This window comes from Tamandua tetradactyla, chromosome 6, assembly GCF_023851605.1.
Source record: "Tamandua tetradactyla isolate mTamTet1 chromosome 6, mTamTet1.pri, whole genome shotgun sequence".
NCBI classification, from domain to species: Eukaryota; Metazoa; Chordata; class Mammalia; order Pilosa; family Myrmecophagidae; genus Tamandua; species Tamandua tetradactyla.
In genome coordinates this window covers 15,417,920-15,429,186 of record NC_135332.1, presented here as the reverse complement: position 1 = coordinate 15,429,186, position 11,267 = coordinate 15,417,920, and the positions used below count along the sequence as shown (strand labels likewise).

The following is an 11,267-nucleotide window of genomic DNA, read 5'->3' as shown; positions in this document are numbered from 1 at the left end:
AGCAATATGTATGTATGTTCATCAAAAAACATACATGAGAATCTTCATAGCACCATTCGTAAAAGCCCAAAGTGGAAACAACCCAAATGTCTATTGAAAGCAGATGAATAAAATGTGGTATAGCCAAGCAATGAGATATTATATTATACTATTAAAATGTTGACTGAAAGAAGCCAAACGGAAAGATTACATACTTGTCTTAGTTTCTTGTGGCTGATGGAACAAATTATCCCAAATTTAGTGGCGTGAAACAATGCAAACTTATTACCTCACAGTTCTATAGGTTGGAAGTTCGATATGGATTTCACCAGTTAAAATCAAGATGTCAGTAGGGGTGTGTTCCCTTCTTGAGGCTCCAGGGAATAATCTGTTTCCTTGTCTGTTCTGGATTCTAGTAGGTCATCCAGATTCCATGGTTTATGGCACCTTCCTCCATCTTCAAAGTCCGCAATGTTAGGTAAACTCGCACTCACTCTGACCTCCTCTTCTGCCTCCCTCTTCCACCTTTAAGGATCCTTGTGATGACATTGGGCCCACCTAGATAATTCAGAATATTCCCCCCATCTTGAGGCCCTTAACCCCCCATTTTGAGGTCACGTCTGCAATTTGCCACACAAGGTAACATATTCAGAGATTTTTTTGGAGACTAAGAGGTGGACATCTTTGGGTGGTTGTTATTCAGCTCATCACAATGCTATGATTCCATTTATACCAAGGGTAAGACTGGCAGAACTAATCTAATCAGATTAGTGCTTGGCTGTTTTACTTCCAGATATGGGTGCTGGCTACATAGGCACGTTAGCTTTGTATACATGTATAATAGGTGCAATTTCTGAATATAAATTATACTCCAGTAAAATAGTTTACTGAAAAGGGGGGAAAACAAAACCACTCTATGGCTGAGACACTGGCAGTCTCTCTCTGCTCTTGTGTATCGTTCATTCTAGTGGGGAGAGAGAGACAATAAATCAAAGATTACAACCTACCGTATGTGCTATGGAAGGAAATCAACAGGGCACTGAGATAGTTTTGGGCTTCTTTAGATTTGGTGTCCAGGAGATGCCTTCTTCAGAAGGTGACATTTAAGTTGATACTCAAAGAATGGGAAGTCACTAGTCATGCCAAGCTCTGGGGGGAGAGTGTCCCAGGCAGAGGAGTCAGCGAAGTCAAAGGCCCTGGGGCAGGAAAGAGTTTGATGTATATTAGGAACGGAAGAAAATCTAGTGTGGCTATAGTGGAATAAGTAGAAGAAAGATGAGGCTGGGGCGGGGGCTGTGGTAAGGAGTTCCGGTGGTGTTTTAGTTTGCAAGCTGCCAGAATGCGATATACCAGAAACAGAATGTCTTTCTAAGAAGAAAATCTTTTAAGTTGCAAGTTTACATGTTCTAAGGCTGTGAAAATATCCAAATTAAAGCAAGGCCATAGAAATGTCCAATCTAAAAAATCCAAGGAAGGATACCTTGATTCCAGAAGACTGATGACATTCAGGGTTTCTCTCTTAACTGGAAAGGTACATGGCGAACATGACAACATTTGCTAGCTTTGTCTCCAGGCTTCTTGTTTCATGAAGCTCCCCTGGGAGCATTTTCCCTCTTCATCTGCAAAGGTCTCTGGCTGTATGGGCTCTAAAGCTTTTTCCAAAATGGTTTCCTCTTAAAGGGCTCAGGATAATCTCCCCATTTTGAGGTCCGTAACCCCTCATCTTGAGTTCCCCACCTTGAATGGGTAGAGACACATCTCCATGGAAACCATCTAATCCAAAGTTATCACCCACAATTGGGTGGGTCACATCTCCATGAAAACAATCAAAAAGCTTCCACCCAGCAATACGGAAAGAGGATTAAAGAATGCAGCTTTTCTGGGGTCCCCAAGAGATTCAAACTGGCACAGAGAGTCTAGGTACAATCGGTTGGGGCGTAGCTTTCCAGAGGGACCTGGACAGGACCTCAAGGCTGCTAGATATTCACAGATCAGCCTCTGCCCCATCTCCCCCCATTCATCTGCTCACGTCCTCATTCTCCAGCGCTGTGGGAATGCAGCCAGGGCAACAGGACTGTCCCAGGGGGCTTAGGAAGTCCTTGAGGGAGGCATGGGGTGATGCGGGGAGGGCAGAGGGCCGGGCTTGGGGAGCGCTGCCTCGGTCCCCTGGCCTGGCCAGTGAGGGCACTAGTGGGGCTTCCTTTTGAAAGAGCAGCAACCCGTCCTGAAGGTCCACCTCCAACCCCAGCAGCTACAAACGCTTTCAGCAGTGACTTAGATGACCTCCATGTTTGAAAAACACCCAGCTCCTGGTCACCTCTCGGCCTTTGGCCTGAGCGTGGCCCTACCCAAACACCCTCCTTTCCTGTGGCCTCCCTCTGTCTTGGTCTCCTAGGGCTGTCATAAAGAATTACACACAAACTGGGTGGCTTCAAACAACAGAAATTTATTTGCTCTCTGTTCTGGAGGCTAGAATTCTGAACTTGGCGTGTGGGCAGGGCCATACTCCCTTTGAAGGCTCCAGGGAAGAATCTGTTCCATGCCTCTCTCCTGGCTTCCAGAGTTTGTTGGCCATCCCTGCTACTCCATGGCTTGCAGAAGCATCATTTCAGTTTCTGCCTTAGTCGTCATGTGGCGGTCTCCCTGTGCATCTGGATCCCACAATATCCCTTCTTACAAGATGTAGGTTCTGATGTCAACTTGGCCAGGTGATGATGCCCAGTTGCTGCAAGGATATTTTGTGGCTGGTTGATAAACCAGAAGTCTGGCGTATTAAATAATCAGTCAGTTGATTGCAGCTGTGGCTGATTACATCTGCGATCACCTAAGGGTGCCTCTCCCGCAAATGGGAAAATCCAATCAATTGAAGACTATTAAAGAAGAGAGACTTTTCCTCTCTTTCTTCATCCAGTGAGCCTCTCCTGTGGAGTTCGTCGAGACCCTTCATTGGAGCTGACAGCTTTACAGCCTGCCCTGCGTATTTTGGACTCTTCCATTCCCACAGTTGTGCAAGACACCTTTATAAATCTCATATTTACAGATCTCTCCTGTTGGTTTTGCTTCTCTAGAGAACCCTAATACAAGGGCTCACCCTAACCCAGTAGGACCTCTTATTAACATCTGCAAAGACCCTACTTGCATGTTCACAGGTACCAGGTTAGGACCTGAGTGTATCTTCAACCTACACCAAATACTCTCCTTCCACTCCAGCCAACGGGATCCAGCCTGGCAGGGTTAGAAATGTCACCTGTCAGCTAGCAGGTGCTTGGGGATGTGGCAGCATCTTGCCCCCTCTTTCTGGAATTAAGCATGCCAGCGGAGAAGGCTGGATTCTCACTGCTGGGCCTGAGGGTTGGGTGGGTCTCAGCTGGGGCCCACGAGTGGGGGTGGCCTGAAGCTGGGCAAACAGACTCTGCCAGGGTAGTAGAGCCTCCCTGTCCCACCCCCTGCAGGGGATGGAAGGGTGGAGGCCCAGGTGACCCATGGAGCTGCGGGCTGACCCTGGGATGAGGGGTGCCTGCCGCATGCCAGGCCTATGCTGCATGGGCCCTATGCCTCCTGGAACCGACACTTCTGAAGCCCAGGCTCCTTGCCAGGTGGGACCACACCCTGCACCTTACATCATTCTGTTCGTCCTCTAGGCCTTCAGGGCAGACTTAGAATTTTCTTCCACATGGAGGAAAGGAGATCTGCCCTTTGAAGAAGGAACTTTCGCAGACGCCCTGACCTCCGAGGCACTAGGCTCTGGCGTCCATCTCAGGCCCTTCCCTGTCATCTAGTCAAGGCGCGGAGTTGGTGGGAAGCATAAATGCCAGGACCTTGGGAACTCCCTAGGCCGGGTGCCTCATCTTGTATCAGAAAGACCAATTTATTTCACGGTGTTTTTCCACAAGGGGGAGGGGTGGTGGCGGACTTTCCTGCACCCCCGGGGCACAATGAGCGCGAATCTCAGGTGGAAACGCCCTCCCGGTGGGCGTGGCCTCGGGCGCGCGGGGGGTGCAGGGAGCGGGGAAGCCACCCCGTCCCCTCCCGGCCCCGCCCCCTCACCCTCGACCCCCTCCGCAGCCCAGCCCAGTCCACCGGAAATGACGGCGGGGTCGGGGGCAGCGCTGACGCCCGAGGGTCCCCAGCTCCCTGCCAAGAAGTCCCCCGGGGCGGGGGGAGGGGAGCCCCAGCCCGCGCTCTGGACCCCCACGCGTGCCCGCGGGCCCCTCGGTCTACGCGCTTGGGTTGAGGTCCGAGAACCGGGTGACGCCAGAAAACCTTCCCCGGGTCCCCAGGCCCTTGCGCTTTCCTCCTTGTCCCCAGACTTGGGCCATTCTATTGGGGGCACACATCGTGCCAGTGGTGCCCCACCCCCGCCGCGTCTGAGGTCAGCGCCTGGCGGAGCTGGCGCGCAACACCTTTGAATGAGTGAGGTCATCCGTCCGGCCGCCCTGCCCCCAACACACACAACTCTCCCAGTGTGTCCCGGACTACTGCCCTGAAAGAATTGTTTCAGTCTCACAGCCCCTGTGGTCAGAAAGTTCTTCCTTATGTCTACCTCAAATCCCTACAATTTAAACTCTTCCAGGTCTGTCATCAGTGGCGGGACCTTTAGGATCTTAGGCTGAGTGCGTCCCTCCAGGGCCTTATTCCACTAATAACCCCTCATGGGGGCACAGGCAGTTCACTCCTGCCCAGTGCTTAGTGCAGCACCTGGCCTGGCTCAGCATTGTAAAGTGTTTGCTGTTAGGGTAGTATTAGCTTTTTACCTGGAAGCTGTATCCCTTGCCTGTCACTACCCCCTCTCTGGCAGGGCTTCTGAGGCGGTCAGGGGACCTCTGCCTTCCTGGTGGGGGACAGGTGAGACCTGCAGTCAAGGTCCAGGCCTGGGGAATCCGGTACCTATTTGCTCACTGCCCCTACCCTCCTGGGCTCCCCCGGAGTCGTGTATAGGCTGTCACAGCGGGCAGTGCCACTGCCTCTCCACTCCCAGCTAGGCTGTGTGCAACCTGGGGATAGGGACTGCGATGAATGAACAAGTGAATGCTCTGAAACCAGGGCCCGAGCCGTATTCCTTGGCCCGAGCATATTCCTTGGCCCTTCTTCGCCCTCCTTTCACAGCTCCCCTTATCTCTACAGCAGCCTCTGCCTGAGGCCAGGTTCACCGGTCACACCTGAAAGACTCCTAAAAGTACTCCAGAATGAATCTGAGGAACAGTTGGCAAAAATGCGTCATTCCCATCCACTGAGGGCTCAGAGGACAGGCAGAGACCAAGGCAGCCCCCTCCTTCTAGGCATGACCCAAGCCACAAACCCAGGACCTACCTTCTTGCATTTATCCAATAAACGCTGTGCCCTGGGGATAGAGAGGAGGAGGCAGACCCAGACCCGCTCACATGAAGTCTGCCTTCCCATAGGAGAAACGACACAAAACGAATATAAAGGTAAAAATATTTAAAATCGTGTTAAGAGTTTTAGGAAACATACTGGGGGTGAAATCATAACAGCAGGGGAAAGAGAGAGAGACTTTTGAGACTCCAGGGGAGAGAAGGGACCATTTCCTGAAGAATGGTGTGGTAGTTTGCAAGTGTTGGTACCCCAGAAAAGCCACGTCCTTTAATATTCAAGGTTGTAGGGTGGAAACCCTTTGATTAGATTATCTCCACACAGATATGGCGTGCCCAATTGTGGGTGTGGCCTTTTGGTTAGATGGAGACATGATTCCACCCCTTCTAGGTGGGTTTTGATTAGTTTACTGGAGTCCTTTAAAAGGGGAAACATTTTGAAGGAATCTTAGCTGCAGACCTTGGAGAATAGTTGCTTCACGGCTGACAAAGCCAACACAAGACCCAGACATTTGGAGGTACAGGGCCCAGAAGATGTAGCCATGTGCCTTCCCATGAGATACAAACATGCCAGAACCCAGAGTTGTGTTCTGGAGGAGCTAAGTGAAGGCCCACAGACGCCAAGTGAGGCACCCCTACAGGAACAGAGGCTGAGAGCAACGGAGCCCAGGAGCAAGAGAGCATCAGATGCCAACCATGTGACTTCCCAGCTGACAGAGGTGTTCTGGATGGCATCAAGCTTTCTTGAGTGAAGGTAACCTCTTGTTGGTGCTTTAATTTGGACATTCTCATGGCCTTAGAATTGTAATTTGTAATGTAAGAAATTCCCTTTCTAAAAGCCATTCCGTATCTGATATAATATGTTTGGGCAGCTTTAGCAAAGTAATACAAATGGGAAGAGGGATATCCCAGACAGGAGCAACCCGAGGCAGGGAAAACTTGGTGGGTTATAGGAAATAAAAGAGGGCCAGTGTGGGGGGAGGGAAAAGAGGCAAGATTGGGGGGGGGTTGTGTTTTTTTTTTTTAACATTTTTATTGTGAAATATAATATATGCAAAAAAGAAAAAGCAATGCTTTTCAAAGTAAAATTTACTTTACTTTGTAGTTACAGAAGAGATTTTAGAATTTGGTATGGGTTACAATTCCACAATTTCAGGTTTTTCCTTCTAGATGCTCTGAAACACTGGAGGCTAAAAGAAATATCAATATAGTGATTCAGCATTCATACCCATTTGTTAAATCCTGTTTCTCTGTTCCTTCTCCTTTCATCCTTCTCCCACTAGTAGGGATCTTTGGGCTAGGCCCATTCTAACTTTTTCATGTTGAAAAGGGGTGTCCTAGTTTGCTAGCTGCTGGAATGCATATACCAGAAATGGACTGGCTTTTTAAAGGGGAATTTAATAAGTTACAAGTTTACAGTTCTAAAGCCATGAAAATGTCCCAATTAAAGAAAGTCTATAGAAATGTCCAGTCTAAGGCATCCAGGAAAAAATACCTTGATTCAAGAAGGCTGATGAAGTTCAGGGTTTTTCTTTCAAGTGCAAAGGCACATGGCAAACAGGGTCAGGGTTTCTCTCTCACCTGGAAAGGTACATGGTGAACACAGTGTTGTCTGCTAGCTTCCTCTCCAGGCCTCTTGCTTTATGAAGCTCCCCCAGGGACGTTCTCCTTCATCTCCAAAGGTCCCTGGCTGGTGGCCTTGTGTGGCTCTGCTTGGCTCTGTTGTGGTTTTACTCATCATTCTCAAAAGGCATTCTCTCCAAAATGTCCCTCTTTTATAGGATCCCAGTAAATTAATCAAGACCCATGTAGAATGAGTGAAGACACACCTCCATCTAATCAAGTTTAATACCCACAATTGATCGAGTCACATCTCTGTGGAGATAACCTAATCAAACTTCCAACCTATAGTACTGAATAGGGATTAGAAGAAACCCACATGATTGATTAGGAGCAAAGCATGGCTTTTCTAGGATACGTAAGTCCTTTCAAATCGGCACAAGGGGCATCGACAATATAGTATAGGGGGATGAATTAGTTGCTCTTTTTGGAGAGGCTGGCCCCTCTGGGTTTTGGGACTTATCTGACCTAGGAACCCTCTGGAGGTTATAAGTTTCAGGAAAGTAAACTTAGTGCATGAAACTTTTGTAGTGTCTCAGTTAGAGCCCTATAGAGTTAACAAGAATGATGTTGGTTGGGGTTTGGCAAATTGTGATTAGCAATATCTAGCTGAAGCTTGTTTGTTCCATTTGTTTTCCCTCTTCTATGCCAGAAGGCATTGTCAATCCTGCAGTGCCAGGGCCAAGCTCATCCCGTGGAGTCATGTCCCACATTGTCAGGAAAACTTTCACTCCTGAATGTCCTGTCCCACGTAGGGTAGAGGATAATGTTTTTCTTTGCAGAGTTGGGCTTAGAGGCAGAGAGGCTACATCTGAGCAACAAAAGAGGTTTCCTGGAAGCAACTCTTAGCCCTAATTGTAGGTAGTCTTAGTTAGTCCTCTACAAAAATAAGTTTTGTAGAGCAAGCCTCAAAATCAAGTGCTTGGCCTATTTTCTTGGGAGTCACTAATGTTTAAGAGAGAACCTGGGGTTTCCCAGATGGAAAAGCTTAATAGTTCCATATTTTTTCTCTAGTCTCTCAAGGGACTGTACCAATATTTCTTTTTTTTTTTTTGTATGCTGTGTGGTGGAGTCACATTTCATTATTTTTCCATGTGAGTATCCCATTATTGCAGCACCATTTGTTGAATTTTTGTTTGTTTGTTTTTTGGGACACGCATGGACTGGGAATTGAACCCGGGTCTCCCACATGGGAGGCGAGAATTCTACTACTGAACTACCCTTGCACCCCCCTCTACCAATACTTCTTAATCATCAGCCCACCATAGTCTGGGATGTCTCTGGGTATTACATTAAGCTATACAGAATTACAAAGCTTCGTTCCCGTTCTGGGCTCCATGTGTTTGGGTTGTTTAAATGAGCTATGCAGACAGGCTAAATTAGATTACGTGCTACAGAACAAGATTAAGTTTTGAGGGAGGGTGTGAAGGGAATAGAATATTCACACCATGGCAGTTTTAAATACAGTCCCAGATCCTTTGCCCCTCCTTCCCTGGATAGGTGGGGGCTAGGTCCCCTCCCCTGAAACTGGTGGACTTGTGACTGCTTTCAACAAAACAGTATGCTGGAAGTGACCTTGTGTATTACTTCCCGGGCTAGGTATGAAAAGGTCATGCAGTTCCTCAGTCTCTTGGATCGCTGTCTTTTTGTAGGTACCCCCTTGGTTCTCTGTCTCTCCGAGCCTGGCTTCCCTGCTGTGAGAGGACATGTGTTGGTGCTTTGGTCTTCAGCCCCAAATGAGCCCAACCTTGGGGTCGTCCAGCTTTCATATGATTCCAGCTCCCAGCTGTTCCCTGTTCCCCACCTTTCCCGGCCAGTCTAGTCTTCCCAGCTGGGATCCCAGACATCCTGGCCAAAGACAAGCCATCTCAGCTGTGTCCTGTCTGAATTACTGACCCACAGAATTGGTGAGCATAATAAAATGGTTGTTTCACACCAATGTGGGGTGGGTAGGATGTTAATGCAACAAACATCAGATTGACAACCAAGTTCCAAGGTTGTACATCGCTGACCTATCACTGGCATCCTCCCTCTCCAACCCACCTGTGACTGCCTCTGTGCAGCCCTGCTCACTTCTCACCTCCCAGCTGGATTCCTGTGTTCAAGTCATTCTTATCTTCCCTGCAGCATTCTCTAAGACATATCTCTGATAAAGTCATCCCCTGCTTCAAAGCCTCCTCATTGCTCATGGAATCAGTTTGAAGCTCCTTAGCAGGATTTCTGAGGCCCTTTGGGATCTGCTCCTGACCCACCCCTCCAGCTTCCTCTGTTAGCACTTCTGACATTTCCCTCTACTAAATGTTCCCTGCATGAGCCAGGCTCCCCACCCTTCTGGGCCTTCCTTCCACTTCCCTCCGTGCCTGGAATGCCTCTCATCTACCTGTCTGTGTGGCACACACAGTGTGCTGGATGTTTTCCATTTCCTCTTCCAGATCACTTTTGCCTTCTCCAGTCTGGGGCCCTGGGAGGCTGAAGTTTTTATTTTTCCTGGATAGTAAGATTGAAGATGGAAAGTTTCATCTCTTTTAGAAGATACAGACTCCGTGTGGCTGGCTTTTGCAGGTGCAGGATATGATCATTTTCTGTGTGTATGGATTCTTCCACAGGGAGGAAATGGCCAGCTGCCTTTGGTGAAAGGGAAGCAGCTTCACCTCTAAAACCTGAATGGGGAACAGTTCCACAAGGCTTGGAAGCTTCTGAGCAAGATTTTCTGGCAAGGTTGTAAGGGAACTCCTTTTCCTATAGAGTCTGCAGTCCCTCATCTTTTAGTAACTCCAAATGGTAATCAGGGCAGATCCCTGTAATTTAAGAACAGATTCTTGGGCTTTCCCAGCCTTGCCACAGAGATCATCTTACAAAGCTCGGATGCCACGACTGGACATGGCCCATCAGGCACGCTGCAGCACTGCATCTTGTCAAAATCAGTCCATTTCTTGGTGCCGGTGGAGTGAGCACTCTGGGGTGCAGGCGGTGCTGGACGGAGGCTGGGGTTTTCAGAGGCTGCGCGATGGGGCCCCTTTACCCTCTAGTTTTTCATGGGGCCATCCAGTGGGAAGCATCAGCAGGAAATCAGAGGGCAGGAGAAGGGTGAAGGCTGGTAGTTTATTCTGCAGTTCTGACTGTGGGAGGCCATAGCTCTTGTTGTTGACTGGCTGTCCCATGGCTGAGCCCTCTTTCTCTGAGTTCTGGTAACTGGCCCCCCCATCCCTCCCACCCCTTTTGGCCTGGGGATGATTGGGGTTCCCCACTGCTTCTAGCACCCCAGAGTGCTTCAGTGCCACTTGATCTCCCTTCGCCCTGTAAATGACCGCTTGATTGGGCTATCTTTGGTCACGCTGTCTGAGTGTTTCCTTTTGGGACCCAGATGCTTATACCCAGTTGTTCCCCACGCCTCAGTCCAGGCCCCCCTACTCTGGGAGTCTTTCCTGACCTGTTCCCAGCTGGGCCCTGGACAGACCTCCACTTTTGACCCCCTAACGTACTGTCTCCCCCATGTGCTCCTTTTCTTGGCAGTAGGAATTTGCTTCCATAGCCCAGGGCTGGCACCTTCCATGGTACCCAGCACTTAGTAGGAGCCACAGGCCACAGGCCGCACAGAAAAGGAGGACATGACATGGTTCTCTCTGGGGGAAATCATAGCTAAGAACCTACTAATGAATAAAGGATCAGTAATTTGTTAAAACCTTCGCTTCGTTTTACTCTATATTTGTTCTGTATACAGACATACAGTCTGTATACATACATACTGTATACATACAGTCTTTTTTCATAAAATTTGTGCTCTGAAACTTTTTAACACTCACAAAAGTAGAAAAATTGGTACAATAAATCTCCATATATTTAACAAGCGTCAACATGTTCACTGTATCTATTCAGCTTTTTTCTCCTTTTTGTTGCTGCAGTATTTTAAAAAAATTAAAAAAAAATTTTTTTAATACCCAAAACACCAGACAAATGCAAACATTCATAATTTTTGATCATTCGATTCTACATATATAATCAGTAATTCACAATATCATCACATAGTTGCATATTCATCATCATGATAATTTTTTGGAAAATTTGCATCTATTCAGAAAAAGAAATAAAAAGAAAACAGAAAAAAATTCATACAAACCATACCCCCCACCCCTCCCCATCACCGATCACCAGCATTTCACTCCAAATTTATTTTAACATTTGTTCCCCCTATTATTCATCTTTATTCCATATGTTTCACTCATCTATTGATAAGGTAGATAAAAGGAGCATCAGACACAAGGTTTTCACAATCACAGAGTCATATTGTGAAAGCTATATCATTATACAATCATCTTCAAGAAACATGGCTACTGGAAC

The 11,267-nt window shown here is 47.9% G+C and overlaps 1 long non-coding RNA gene across 1 annotated transcript; it reads left to right on the top strand.

Moving 5' to 3' along the window:
• Positions 1 to 3,646: 3,646 nt before the first annotated feature.
• Positions 3,647 to 10,020, top strand: LOC143685828 (uncharacterized). Its single transcript, XR_013176762.1, has 4 exons — positions 3,647 to 3,774; positions 5,104 to 5,408; positions 8,582 to 8,836; positions 9,536 to 10,020. It is a non-coding gene; the product is annotated as an uncharacterized LOC143685828 (long non-coding RNA).
• Positions 10,021 to 11,267: the final 1,247 nt, after the last annotated feature.